This window comes from Desmodus rotundus, chromosome 2 (genome assembly GCF_022682495.2).
Source record: "Desmodus rotundus isolate HL8 chromosome 2, HLdesRot8A.1, whole genome shotgun sequence".
Classification (NCBI taxonomy): Eukaryota; Metazoa; Chordata; class Mammalia; order Chiroptera; family Phyllostomidae; genus Desmodus; species Desmodus rotundus.
This window is the reverse complement of record NC_071388.1, coordinates 171,914,676-171,930,185: the sequence shown is the minus strand read 5'-3', so window position 1 is coordinate 171,930,185 and position 15,510 is coordinate 171,914,676. Positions and strand designations below refer to the sequence as shown.

The 15,510-nt window shown below is 37.3% G+C and overlaps 1 protein-coding gene and 1 pseudogene across 11 annotated transcripts in view; both read right to left on the bottom strand.

Annotated features, from left to right (window-relative positions):
* The window catches only part of GULP1 (GULP PTB domain containing engulfment adaptor 1), a 208,718-nt gene that overhangs the window by 179,227 nt on the left and 13,981 nt on the right, over positions 1-15,510 (bottom strand). The window lies entirely within an intron of this gene.
* LOC112307651 (transcription initiation factor IIA subunit 2 pseudogene) lies at positions 5,940-14,088 on the bottom strand (annotated as a pseudogene).

The window sequence follows — 15,510 nt, the reverse complement described above, 5'->3', positions numbered from 1 at the left end:
CCTGCCTATTTCTCAGCACCAGAATAATACTCCAACCAGTCCTGCGGTCCCCAGCCACCCCTCCCATCTATCCGTCAGACCGTTGCCACGAGGTAAAGCGGATCCAGTCAGTCACCCAAATTCCCAAATTCTTTGTACACCTGAAAGCTATATGATTTCATTAACCAGTGTCACCCCAATAAATTCAATAAAAAAGAAAATAAATAAATAAATAAATAAAAACAAAAGATAAAATGGCATATAAGATGTTACAAGACTGGACTTCTGCCTACCCATCCAAATCACCTCTTGTAATTCTCTCATGCGCAGCCAGCCCTCTGGCCATGTCCAAGTATTAATACTTGCAGTTCCTCATTTACATCACACTAGGTCACATTTCTATGGCTTTGCATATGCTTCTCAAGGAAACATGTCCACCACCACCACCTCATCTGCTTAGACTAGACAGCTCCTCACTTTTCAAGAGACTTCACTGAATGACTCTTAAGTAAGACCACCTCAGAGCTGCCCAAGGAGAGAGAGAGAGAGCTCCTCTGTTCTTTATGCTACCTTTGCTTCCTCTGATATGGTAGGAACTTGGTCCACAAGTGCTTTTTTAGAACCTTAGTGAGTGGCACAGAACCTAGAATATAAATGTTTGTTGAAAGAACAAATGGGTGGCAGATGAAATGGCCTTGAACTGAATAATGAGATGACTACAAAGGCTGACCATCATCCTCCCTTTAGAGAAGGCCGGAGTAGTCAGTATTTTTTACGGAAGGGCCTTTACTCTTATGTGCCCTGAGAAGAGTCAGGAGCAATGAAAATGTTGTCAGACTAGAAAGGTCTCTTTCATCCATGCAAATATCCATCTTCTATAAAAAAAAAATCACCTTTATGATAAACAGTGAGGGTGATAAATCACTCATTAAAATTTACTATTTTTAATAAGAAAAGGAATATAAAAATTATTTTGGAAATATTAGAATGTAAAGGTAAGTAAAAGTATAAGTTATCCAAAATTCCAACAAGCAGAAATAATCAACCATTGATAACATTTTGGGGATATTCTCCTAAACTGATTTTTTAATACATAGATCCTATTACATACAATAGTGGACTCACATTACACAAATTTATAACTGAAATTTCCATTTCACAATATTCTGTGTTGTTATAATAATTATCCACAGTTATAATCACATGAAATTTATATTAAAAATGTAGAGCTGGACTCCATCTTTTGATCTATTGAAACAATCTTTGGCAAGAGAGTCGTGGAATACCCATCTTAACCCTCTAAGTGATCCTTCTGTACAGTAAACTTTGAGAGCCACTAACCACAGATAGTGTTTCAAATCACTATGGTAAAATGACAGAAAAGAAGGTTTCAAAGGTATTTATTTTGGCTGCACATAAGAAAGCATAGGAGCTATTACAAAATGGAATGGGTTACCATCCCAGTTGATGAGCCCCTGGCACTCCGCAAATAGATTTTGAATAACTACTCTCAGGCATATGGTGGTCATTCTGTATCAAGAAAGAGGTTGAAAGAGGTCATTTCTAAGGTCTGTCTCAACTGTAAGGTCCTAAGACTCTATAATCAAAGAATATTAAGGCTAAATTATACTTCAGAGGCAAAAAGGACTAGTTACCTGGGAAGACAATTACGGAACTGAACGGAAATTTGGGGGTGGGAGGCAATAGTCCAGAGATAAGGCAGCTCTCAAAGCTGACAAAAACTTTGCACATAATTAATTGAAAATATTTTTTTCTGGAGAAGATAAGGAACTGTTTTTTTTTTTAAGATTTTTAAACTGGTGACTCTGCGGCTCATAAACGTCTTCCTTGGCAGGCACTAACACAGAGCAGTAACAGCCAAAGGCTCCAGCGGAAACAGTGACAGACCCAGGCACGTTTGGCCTATTGCAACTAGTCCGGAGAGACATCTGTAGAACTATGGTAATACTGGTAATCTAACGTAACTTTTTTTTTTCATTTGCAAAGAAATAACTTACAGAAGTTAAGTCTAGAGAATTTAAGCCTATGGAGAGTTATGTGTTGTAAATTCACATGCCTAGTTGGTGATAAATAACTACCGTAGAAATCCACAGTCCTCACTGCCAGGCTAGTGTTTGGGGTAATAAAGATTTCTTTACTACTGCAATTGCCTCTTACTTAAAATCCTAAAAAGTTACAATAAAAAAAAAAATCATAGAAGGCCCAAGTTAGGATTTGAGAATCAACAGTCTAGATAATTTTAATGTTTTGACTTTAAATACAATAAATATGTTGATGACTCCTAAATTTGCATCTCTAATCTTAGACATTACTGATGAACTTCACACTCCATGCATCTACTTCAATGCATCTCAAACTTAACAAATCCAAAAGCAAATTTCTAAACTTTCTCCTTAAATTATTCCTCTAATGGCCATCTTCATACCAGAAATGAAAGATTCATCCTTCTAGTTGCCAAATTTGGCATGAATCTGGACTTCTCTCTTAACATCCTACGCCCATCAGCAAACCCTGTCCCCATATTCCAGAACCCCACCGTCTTTCACAATCTTTGCTGCTACAATCACCCCCTTCTTTCTCAATGGTCTTCTAACCGGCCTCCTGCTTCCACCTCTACCCTCACACAGTCTATCCTCCAAACAGTATCCAGAGTAACACATTATAAGTCTGTCATCACCTCTAATGACTTCCAATTTCATACTGAAAATAAGCTCTATAAGGTGCTCCATGCTCCCCCCCCACCTCATGCTACTATCCCATTTGCTTAGTTAATTCCAGCCACCCAGTCAATTTGCTGTCCATCCAACACTCCAAGGAAAGAGCTGGTGTTTTTCTATGCAGAGGTTCTTTCCTATACAGCTCCACAGCTTTTCCCATACCTCCTTCTGATGTCACTGACCATGTCAAAGCCTCATGGAGCTCTTCCTAGACTAGCATTTTCTCTTAGGGTCCTAGAAGGAAATGGGTGCCCCACTAAAATGAACACAATTGGTGAAGAATTTAACAAAGGACAGGGTGTGGGAAGGATGTCGGAAAATCAAATGGGATAATGCAGAATCTCAGGGATAATGAGAGTAGGGTTATTGCCACTCCTACCCTGAAGGAACAAAAAAGTGGAAGGACACAGAAAGTCAGAAGAGTCCATTAGAAAGGGCTGCCTGGAGAGAAAAAAACTGAAAATTAGAAGAGTGTAACAGTCAACCTGAGGTCATCTATAAGAAAAGAGCTAAGAGAATAACCTAAACTCATAATTGTCCCTTCCTCAGCTCTCTTCCCAGGGGGTCTATTTAATATATGGCCCTGGATTATGTGGCTCAGTGGACAAAGTACTGGCCTGAGAACCGAAAGGTTGTGTGTTCAAAGCCCAGTTAGGGCACATGCCTGGGTTGTGGGCCAGGTCCCCAGGTTGGGAGAGTGCAAGAAGCAACCAATCGATATTCTCTCACACATTGATGCCTCTCCCTCTCTTGCTCCCTCCCATTCCCTCTCTCTATAAAAAAAATAAATAAAATTTAAAAAGATAATAATATAGTCTATATTAATTTTCTTCCCAGGCCAGAGAATAGGATGGACAAGGGTGGGAAATGGTCCTGGAGGAAGCAATCTGAAGATTCCCAACCTACCACTTCATTTCTCCCCAGCAGTCAAACAATATTTGTGGAATGACTCAATATGATGCTATAGTCACTGTCCACTGAATAAGACAGAAGGAGTGAGAAGAGTCTGAGGTCATCGAAAGGAGAGACTACAGAGTCTTGCAAGAACTTGATACGGTTACTCATCATGGGGCTTCTTGCACACCTCACAGTCTGCCTTACAACGTAAGATTGGTATCACATTCACCAAGACAGGGAAAATGTACAAGAAAGGGGATAGGACCGTAGGTAGGCATTACATTCGGGGTCTCCCTGCTTTACAGGTTTACAGGTGATTTATGGTTTACATGTTTACATGTTTACAGGTGATTTATGAAGAGTTGATTCATGACATTTGATGTGTATCATAGATGTTTCTGATAAAAGAAACAATGGAGAGAAAAGGCATGCATATGTTACATTCCAACGGGCAAAGGAGTATAAAACATTTAAATATCCACCCTACATACTCATATCCACCATGAATAAATCAAGCAAGGTCACTCATGAGACAGTTCATTCCCCCTGGCAAGGGTTCACTAAAGAAAAGTTCTTTGAAAAATGTACATTAGTAGAATCTCTGATCCTTAGTTTTCTAATTTATTTTTCACTTTTGGGGACTTGATGTGTGCAGCAGTAGGAATATCATTACTTTTTTCTTAGAGTTTCCCAGACCCCACAAAGTTTGTGCAATTAGAGGAAAGGATAAAACAACGGGGCAGAAGAGCAAACATCTGATTTACGCATGAAAACTGAGGGGTTAGTGTTGGTGGAAAACTTACTAACAAATAACGCATTTGTTGATTCTAGTAACACCTTCCAGGCTACTCCTGTAGAAAAGGCAAAAAAAAAAAAAAAAAAAAAAAAAAAAAGTGATCAGAGTAACATACCAGGAGAAACAAAGTGGAAACTATTAGCTGTTGTCCTTAAGGAAACACCCAACCTAGTTCCCTTAAGATAAGAATCCCACCCATTGGTGTTACCTACACGTCTTCAGTTTTTCTCAAAGGGAGTTGGTAGTAAACAGGGTTGAGAAAAGATAGGAAGGGAGAGAGATGTAGTTGCTACAGTTTTTGAAATGTACTCTAATCCTAACCCTAGTAATATAACCTTTTATCTTCTAGCATTACTTTTATAATCCATTTTAATCGATTATATGCCTTTTTTACTACGAAAGGAACTCAGTCATGTTACTATCATTGCTCTCTGATTTAAGAAATTACACATAATCCCTGAAAGAGATCCTTGGGTTTCTGGGGAAAATCTGTCTGCTAAAGTGGCCCCATTTCATACATTTCCCATTAGGGGAAGATCCAAGCTTATATAATAGAGACAGGAGAGACCTTTAGAAAAATAAATTTCAAACTACCACAAATAACTTGACAATTACCACAAAAATCACAAAATCCAGAAACACTGCCTATGTGTTCAAATAATTGCTAGATAGGTTTCTGTATACATTTCTTTTTGGTGTTTTATCTTGCTTCAGCTCATTCACTTTGGTTTCCTCTTCATATCTCAGGAATTTTATATTTTCTGTGGAGAATAGAAAGATAGCTCAATCTTTCCTCTATCGGGGTCAAACTTGTGGTTGTTTCTTCTCTACCCACATGTTTTATGTGCCAGGTGCTGTAAAGCACATGCATGTCACAGAAGGACCTCTGGCATGTACTTCTACTCATCACGCTGGGTACACAGGCTCGGTGAGCAGCTGGAAGATTTTTGGAAGACATTCCTTTACTGGGACAGTAGAAATAACTTAATTATACACTGAAGTAACTTTGGACCACATATGACCACATGAAATTGCCAATGTCCAATCATCTTTGACCTCCAAAAATGACAATTTCATACGGCTCACACTAATATATCCCACTAAGCCCAAAATAAATGTATCTCCAGCTCAGCATGCCATTAACCAGATTCCGAAATTGGCCCTGGCCACTCTCATACACTTTGCACTAGGGAAATAGTACAGAGGGGAGTAAGAGGGAAAAAGACCTCAATCTTACCTGATACCATAAGACATTTTTTTTTAAGTTTTAAAATGAGTTTATTAAAGAATGTTACTAGGAAGGCACATTTGATTTGTCATTTAAAAAAGTTCTGCTTCTTCATGCTGTATAGTAAAGATAATGTGAGTGGCTAGAGTTATAAGCTTCTTGCTACTGGATTCTCTGGTAGTATAGCACAGTGCAGTCATTTCTGCAATGCCAGAATAAATAAAAGAACATCTCTTCTATGCTTCTCTTTAAAAAGTGATGAATAATAACAGAAGATAGCATAAAGAAGCCAGTTTTCTCTTCATTCTGTAGTACTGGAGCCATAATTTTTACCAGCACAGGCTACATTTTTCACTTTACCCACTGTAATAAGTTCTGTCACCTCTCTGAATTCAACGTCATGCAATAGAAAAGTCCACACCTTATCACAGAATCTGTATGTATTTAGAGAGCCCCTGAAACTGATTCTGTTCTTGACCCTCTGAGCCAATGACAAATTTATAACCTTATCCAACTGAAGCAGAACTTGAAGGGCAAATCGAGAGTGATCTATTCAGACTGTATGAGCGCATCGAGGCTTTCCTAAGAACTGTTTCCCAAAGAGACATATCTATATGGCCGACATTGCACGGCTTAAGAAGAAGAAATTGGTTTTCTTATTCAGTCTGTGTTGAGGTCCTGTGGGGAAGGTAGTTCCCACTATGGAGCAGACCGAAGCAGCATGGCCGGTGGATAAAACACCTTAATTTCAAATTTTACATGTGATCATGTGGATAAGGCCCAGGGTCTTGGTCAGAGCCTGGGAAATTAAGGAGGCCTGAAAGCTACGGTTCACTAACTTCACAGCGAATCAACTCTGTAGTCCTAGTCCTATCCCTGAAGGTCTTGTCACCTGAGAACTCCCTGGGAAACCTACAGAGCACATCAGAAAACCAAACACAATTCTCTTTTCTCCTAAAGAAACAGTACCCACCTGTCACATAGAAACGATTTCCCAATTTATAGGTGCAAGCAGAGAAGGCCTTGTCCATCCATTACTGGATTCAAATAACCCTGCCCAAAATGATGAAAATGTCTATGAAACAAAGAGTCCTCTGTTGGCACAGGACTCCCACCTCCCTGTCGTTATTCCCCAGGGCATTCACTAGTCGCGTGTTCTGCACACCAGCCACCCTGCCCTCATGGGGGCACTTGTAAAACACAGCGCCCTCTGATAAAAACGGTCTCCATGTAAAATGTAAACTTGTGGTATATCTGGAATCTGACACCAGGCTATTTGCTAACTGCCCCTAAGGTGAACTAGCTCTCTGGCCATATGTTTTTTAAATCTGACACACAATGCCACACAGAGAACAATTTAGCCAGAGCCCTCGACCCATTTTAAAAAGAATCCATTCTTTTCTGGTTTACGGATAAATCCCTCCACTGCAGACAGATGCCTTGTACAGGCAGACTGTTCATGTGCAGGATTCTGCTGAGTAGGCAGCACAGTGCAGGAGTCCTGTGCTGAGTCTACACAGCGGTCACCGTCAGTAGCATAGCTTCTAGGAACAGTGTCATCAGCAGTAAACCGGGTGTCAGCCCTGATAATTAAAGGACTGCTTTGGAAGTTAAAACCAATGATGGAAACTTATTCCTGGAGTCATTAACACCTGACTTCTTTGCAATAACTGAGAGCACAGCTGCATAAGGATAATAAATAAAACTCTATATCATGTTCACTCCACTTACATTTCAAAAGATATCAAATATAATCATGACAGACTAAAGATTCAGAACAGGCAGAACCACAGGTATGATCGGGTATGCCTCAGCTGAGACACTGGCATTGATAAGAGTAATAACAACAACCAACAGTAACAATAGTAATAAAACATTTATTGAAGGATTACTATGTGCCACGCTCTGTGTGATCTGTTTAGGCCATATAGTATCTTAATTTTCACACTAACAATAAGAAACATACTATCTAAAATACAAACTATTTTAATACTCTGTTTCATTTTTCTCATCTGTAAAGCAAAAATAACTTCACTTACTTTGTAAGAGTTGGGTAAAAAATTAAAGACAACATAAAGTATTGAACATTCAATAGTAGACATATAAAATAATAAAACCTGCCCTGGCTGGTGTGGTTCAGTGGATTAAGTGCCAGCCTGGGTTCTATTCCCAGTCAGGGCACATGCCTGGGTTGTGGGCCAGGTCCCCAGTAGGGGGCACAGGAGAGGTAACCACATATTGATGTTTCTCTCCCTCCCTCCCTTCCCCTCTCTCTAAAAATGAATAAATAAAATCTTTAAAAATAAATAAAATAATAAAATATTTTATTAAAATACTATTAAACTCTTAAAGTTTATATAGAATGCCTATATACTGAAATAATAGCTCTAAACTTAACATGTATAACATAAAGTATAGAAAACGTCAAACAGCCCATCGGGTGACCAAGGACACTGCCTTGCTGATTCCACAGATTCATGGAATAAGCTAGCAGAAACAAAACAGAGCAGCTGTGTGAGGCATCTCATCATTTAAGTCAGTCAGCATATACTAAAAGCCTACTCCAGTATAGTAGTAAGAAACTGCAAAGAAAGTAATAGCACAGTCCTTCTGGAACTGAATTTTAAGGAGACAGAACATACAGGGCTATTACATTATTCCGTTATTTGGATCACTGCATACAAGAACAGTAATGAGGTGAGTGGCAAAACAGAACACTAGTCTGAACACTCAGAAATCAAGAATCTATGAAGACTAAGAGCTGAGAAACATTTGTGCTCAGTGTGTAATTTTCAGACTAAAATCCACCTTTAAAACAAAAGTAATGACTATGTGCCAAGTGACAAGGTCAGCGAGTGGTTCTATCCCAAACAGTGCACACTGTCTCTGTGGGCAGTGAACACCAGCCTCTCCGTGGACCCCACCTTCCCCTTTTCCCCTGCCCTGAGACTATTAGTCAAACACCGCAAAGGCACTCAGGAAAAAGAGCTTATTCTGACTCCACTAGTCTACACATTTCCATAGTGGACCTAGATATTGAGCATAAAAAAGTTGTAGCTAGGATAAAATTTACTAATCATGGAAAATCATGAATCTACCAGAATGCTTTGATTATTACCACCTAAATCAGACTAAAATGTTTCATTTAAATCGTGAATGTGGATATTCAACAACAAAGGAGATAGGAAAGCTTACCAAAACAGAAATAAACAAAACCACTCTCACCCTCAAATGGTTTAGGAAAAAAGGTATATATACACACATGTAATGTATGAACATAGTATGTAACATACAAATACACACACACTGACTGATAGCACAGGTGAGGTAAGACATTAACAATAGATTGATGGAGGTAAAGGGTATCCCTTCAACTGTTCTTGCAAAATTATTCTAGGTTTAAAAAAGCTAACAAAAAATATCTAACCATAAAATAAAGTGAAAGTGAATTTTCAAGGTATTTCTTCCTCTTAAAATTCAAGAGAGATTACTATAACAATATTACTATCATTACCTAAAAGAGCATTCAAAGAATTTAAAAAGTTACAGTCAATGATGAAAACTGTTGGAGAACACAACACTATGGGTTTTTTTTCTTACATAATCCTCCTATGTATAAATATGAATCTCTGATAGAAACAATAAAAAAATCAAACTTAAAATAATTCTATTTGACCAGACATGAGATTGAACAAGACATGAAGTCACGTAGCCATATTTCAATATGTTGTTGTCTTTTTACTATCTCAATTCTATTCAAGGCTTCCTGTCTGGAATACAATCAGAAACTTTACTGCATTCTCTAAGGAGTACAACGATTATAGCCATGACCCCGTACTGCTGACAAATTTGCATGCCCCAGATTCCCCTAAATAAGAGAATATCAGCACAATTCAGTATAACCTACTTTAAGGATATAAAAACATATGTCGCTGCACTGATTTTTGGCTATAAATGTTAATAAAAGTTTCAGTATGCAATGGCTTCATTTAGCACCGACACACTTGCAGTTGATTCCAGGGGATTAGAAAGGAGACGATGTTTCTAAAGGAAATCAACTTTTGGATTGGTTAAACTGAGGTACAAATTGAAAGATTTTTAAGTTGTTATATTCAGTGTCTTAAAAGTTCTATTTAAAATAAACAGGCATCTATGGAGGGAGAAAAGTCCTAATGCCCCATTTAAAAGGAGGCTTTTTTGAATATCATTCTCTTTGCAGAAAGAGCACAGAAAAGTTTGTTGGCATTTTTATACTTTCAACTAAGTAATTACTGTTACTGGTTTAGTTTCAGAATGTTCCCTGGAAAATGATTCAGGGACATCAGACACTGTTCAACAAATCTGATTAATAATGCTGACATTCAGTCACTTACTCATTTAGCCCTGAGTAAATACAAGGAAGTGCCCAGGGTAATCACAGAGACCTCTGTGACTCATGTGACTCACGAGCAGCGTTTAAGGGTCCCGACTTCTTTACAGATCAGAATGTCTTATAATTAAATCTGTTTTCCTATTTTGGTCATTAGAGTGAGTCTAAGACAAATATACCTGGTACTAAATTTTGTAATGCGACATATGTTGCAATAAGATTCTATTAAAGATACAAGCAAGTATAAAAGCAAGTTATATTCAGGAGCCTAACTATATAACTCATTTATTAGATTATTATCAAATCAAGAAATCATTTGATATTTTATTCACAAACATGGTAGGTTTTTCCTGTCTGGTAACTCATTGCACAGAAGGTAAATCATAGAAGCATGAGAGACTGAAATGCCTTACAATCTCCAGATTGCAGGACACAGCAATTTGCCTCTTAAAAATTAGAAACTGACATTAGGTATCGTAAGTAACCTCATGTGGCTCTAAAGGCACTGAGTACATGTAATGGATACATGCAGAGTTGAAAAAATAGAAGCGATGATGGGAAAAGACAACTTCTCTTTCCCCAACCTGTGTGTGCGCAGGCGCGCGCGCACACAGTCTTCAGCTATCTCCTCCCCGGTGCATTTTCATTCCATTCCCACTCTCAGGCTCCGTAACCATGCATTTTACTGGAAAAAGAAGTCATTTCTCTGTGGATGGCAAAAGCATTGAAATTCTTCAGAATATTCTTTGAATGAATATTAAAATAACATTCTTTCATAAATAAGTGGTTATTCATCCTCCAAACACATATTTATTGCCAACTGGGACTTTGTGTGTGGGGAATGGAGCCCCTAGAAAGTAAAGAATGTACACCGCTGCAGGGTCCCAGCACAGGACTCCACACAGAGAACAGGTCACAAACCCGATAGGCCTGACTCTGACACCATGCCTTTCTACCACAGTGAGATTGCATCTAGCCATAAAAAGAATAAGTGAATAAATAAAAAGCACCATGGCAATTCAGGGAGAAGAGAGACAATATATCCCACTTGTGGAGGGTTACAAGAGAATGCAAGAATCGTAAGGCAAGAGGTAAGATGTGAGCTGAACCTTGAAAGAAGTGTAATATTAACAGACAACGGGAAGAACAGCAAAGGTGAAATCTCCTAAGGATTCAATGATTGTCCGGTTTCCATAGAATAGAAAGGTGACGGGAACCTATGAGGACTGCGGAAAACGGTAGTGGGAATAGAAAGCAGAGATAAGGTGTGCAAACAGTGAGATCCCGAAGGTTTTTGACCAGGGTGAAACAAGATCAGAGCTGCAGTGACCTAGAGTGAGAAAACCCCAAAGGCTGAGAGAAAAATTAAGAATTCAAGCAACGAGGCCACAGGTAGTAAAGGCCAAAATAAGTGTCAGAGAGGTAATGGGAATGGAAGGTGCCCCACCCCAAAGTACCGCACAGGCCTAAAACCTGCGTTTCAAGTAAGTGTGACCTTTACTACACACAGCTACGTGAGAGTGGCATAAGACCCTTCGGTCAATATACATTTCCAAAATTAACCTTCATGAAATAGCTGAAATAACAAAGGTAGGAAAGAATCGCAGTGTTGTGAGAAAATGAGAATTGCTAAAGAAATTCTGGTAAATGAGTAGCTACAAATTTGGAGTATAATTCACCGCCATGAATATTATGCCCAACCTCATGTTATAAAGTGTTTTTAATGTTGTCCTGTGGAAATTTAGAATAAAGCAATCTGTAATCAGTTTCGACTCTCTCCTTTAAGGTATTACTACGTTTATGGCATGAGAATAGAACAAAATAAAGAGGCCATATTGTTAATTCCTTTACAACCCCAGCTAAATAGCCAATACCAACCTCCTCTCCTCCTCCAAAAAAAAGAGTTCTAAGACATAAATGCATTAAACTCAATTATATCCTACAATGGCTAGTATTTTATTCAGATCATTGTGTATAAAACTTCAAAATAATGAAGTAGAAGAACTTTTGGTCATGTTCTAGAAAATTCCTACTTCTAAAACCTGAAGCCGCTGCAATCAAAGAATAAGTTTTATAATGCACAAATTATTTCCCTCGAGTCAGCGTTTTGCAAAATTTGTCAGATAATTCCTGAGTAAACTTTTCTGTAACCCTTTTTATTTCACTGTTTATTTTAATGTGTTTTGAAAATATCGACCATGACGTATTTCCCTTTTAAATATATTTAAGATTTATTTGAGTAAATGTATTAAAAGCTATAGAAGCAATACTCAGATATTGCCAGTGAAGCAATAAAGACTTAACAATGAAAAATAGTTTTAGCATGCCACTGTGTATATAGATTTTAATATGCACGAAACTTAGTGGCACCTATATTCTTTATCAAAATACTACTTTTACATAATCCTTAGATGATCTCAAGTTTATGAGTGTAAACAATCAAGTCTATTACTTTAGTCAGAATTTGTATTAATGTTAAACATAATATTGATATCTAAAATGTGTTTTGTATTAGTTTGAAAAATAAAGAAAATACTTCATCGTGCCATTTTCACATCGTTTTAATTGGATTAGGTAGTTAAAAACAGAAATTATAAAAGCAGACTCAGGACATACAGTAAGTTAATTTATTAAAATTAATACAAGGCTTGGAGTTTACACTCAGTTTTAAACTTCAAAAAAAAAGTTGCATTGTTGCTGTAAAGGAAGTGATTTAAATACAAATGGGGAAATGCTTGAAATAAGTAATTCTTTTAAAATAGTTTACAGTACAAATTTCTTTTAAACTCACAAGAAATTAATTAAACAAGAATATATAACAAGGGCAGAAATAAGAACATTAAGTCTAAAAATATAGGAAACACTGTTTGAAGTAGTTTAAATTTCATCGTGAAGATCTTTTTTTTTTTATTTTGAGCCCTTTGGGGGAAGGACCAAAATGTTAAATTTCAAAATAAATGTATCTGAAAACATTTCCTAGATAGCTCATAGAGTAAGGCTTTTATTATTAAAACACTTTCACAGAGTTTTGCAAATTTTTGATGAAATATTAAAATTTAGTTTATTTCCATTTAAATTGAATGTACTCACATTTGTATTTGAAGATAATTTGGAGGTGTTATATATGAAGAAAATCATACATATTTAGACTTTATGTTACAGCATCAATTCTGAAAGATCAGTTGTTGTTTTTTTTATTTAACACCTTCCCCAAAAAAACATGTTTAATATTGCACTGCAGTAGCCCAATGGATATATTTTTTTAAAAGTTCTAAGAGTTAAAGTGCTGAGTGATCTTTTGTCAAGATATAAGAGGTCTGATTTCAGGTTACTGATATACATACAGATAAGTGAGGACGTTTCTTTCAAGATGTAGAGGACTTTTCTTCAGCATATACAGGGAGGGACAAAAGTAGGTTTCCAGTTATTCATATAGAAATATGCAATAAAAATAAATAATACAAGTATAAATTCTGTTTTGCATGCTTACGACTGTAAACTTACTTTTGCCACACCCTGTATTTTCCTAGTTTTATTATCGGTGAGTAACTACGCAGCAAACCCATATCTACTGCTAAGTGAATTCAAGTCAGTTATACAGATATGGAGTGAAGGTTTAACAGTGTTGTATTTATCATCATTTTAATGATACATCAAAACATGTTACAAACTGGTTTAGGAATAGCTACCTATCCCTCCAAGATATATGCCAGAAAAATACCACAAGTTTAGAATGCTAAACCATGTTTCTCAACAAGGTCACTTTGCACCCCAGGACACATTTGTCATTAACTGAGGAGGGTTTTGCCTTCCTAGAAGATATCTGCATCTATCAGGGGTGTTTTTCAACCACCCCCCACCCACCCACCAGGACACTTAGCAACATCTGAAGATATTTTTGGTTATCACAACGGGGGGCATAGTGCTGGCATCTAGTGGGTGGAAGCTCAGGATGCTGCTAAACATCCTACAATGCACAGCACAGTGCCTTCCCCTATTAAACAACTAAGAATTACTGGTCTGACAGGTCAGCATTGTCAAGGTTGACAAATCCTGTACTGAATTCGTCACCATCAAACATGCTCTAAAATATTAAGGTCAAAAATGGGAGAAGATAGGAAAAGCACAGAAGGTCAAATGAAAGGGAGGGAGAGATAAAAAGAAATCAAAGTAAACTAAGAAAAATCTAAAGTATTCTAACACATTTACTGTGCGGTTGACATAAGAAGTGCAGCACAGGGCCAAACCAGTAATGATTACAAACAGGCGGAAAGAACGTGGGCGAACTTGACCACATGTATAAAAGAAAAATGATGGCTATTTTTTCAAGCTACATTTCTAGCTTGTTGATGAATGAACTGACTTTTACATAATTATTTTGCTCTCTCATGGACACGTTTCCCACTTTCTCAGTGATGCTAGGCCAAAAAAAAAGCTACAATAACTGAGAGAGACCCATGCACACTGGGCAGCAGTGTTAAATGCTTGGGTAAATCGCTCAAATAATAGTGACCTTGAATTACACAAATCGAACTCTTTAATTAAAAAAATGTTGATGTCTTCCAACTCAAGTTAGAAAAGAATACATTATGTTTTTATTTTTATAGATCAGTTTTTATTTTGTAACATCAAGGTGTATATGTTTGCCAATGGACTGAATTTGCGTTGGAAGGACGCATACTACATTGCGAGCAGTTTTACCTCTGAGGGGTATGAGTACGAGGGAGCATGAAGGGAAATATTCATATTTTGCTCTCTAGGCCTTGAGAGCATTTGAGGCTTTTATAACAGGAATGTATTCATGTGTAATAACTTATTTTTTTTAAAGAATGAGTTTTCCCAAAAGCAAAATGCAAAAATTCTGCTATAGTGTGTAAACATTTAATACAAATACCTTGCTTTATACGAGCTACAAAATGCTCAAAATTTTCAGTAGCAGCTTTAATCACACTCCCAAAAAAGAATTTGCTGAAGAACTCCTACACAGTTTATTTCAGAGGTTTACAGTTGTTTTTAGAAAACAAGTATCAGTCAAATTAAATAATGTACTGAGCTAAATTTCCGCACACGGAGTTTATTGAAAGAACAACTGAATGTCATCAGCACACCACTGGTTACTACTGGGAATTTTACTGACACCTCTACTTTGTTAACCAGCTGAAAATTAACTGGCTGATACCATTCGACCAGTGATTTTCAACCGGGGTGTCCCGGCACACCCCTGTGCCGCAAGAATCTTAAAAACGTACAATACCTGACTATTAGCCAGGGGCACTGACCTATTTTCCCTTAGATTGTCAAATAAAAAAGTGACAACAGCCAATACGACAATAAGTGTCCGGTATGAATGAATCAAAATCATACCTATTTTTTGTCAGATAAGCAAAAAATATATCTTGTGTGTGCCACAAAATTTTAGTAATTAGTGTGTGTGTGTGCTGTAAGATAAGAAAGGCTGAAAATTGCTCATTAGATCATTTTGGACACTTTTAGGAACTTAGAA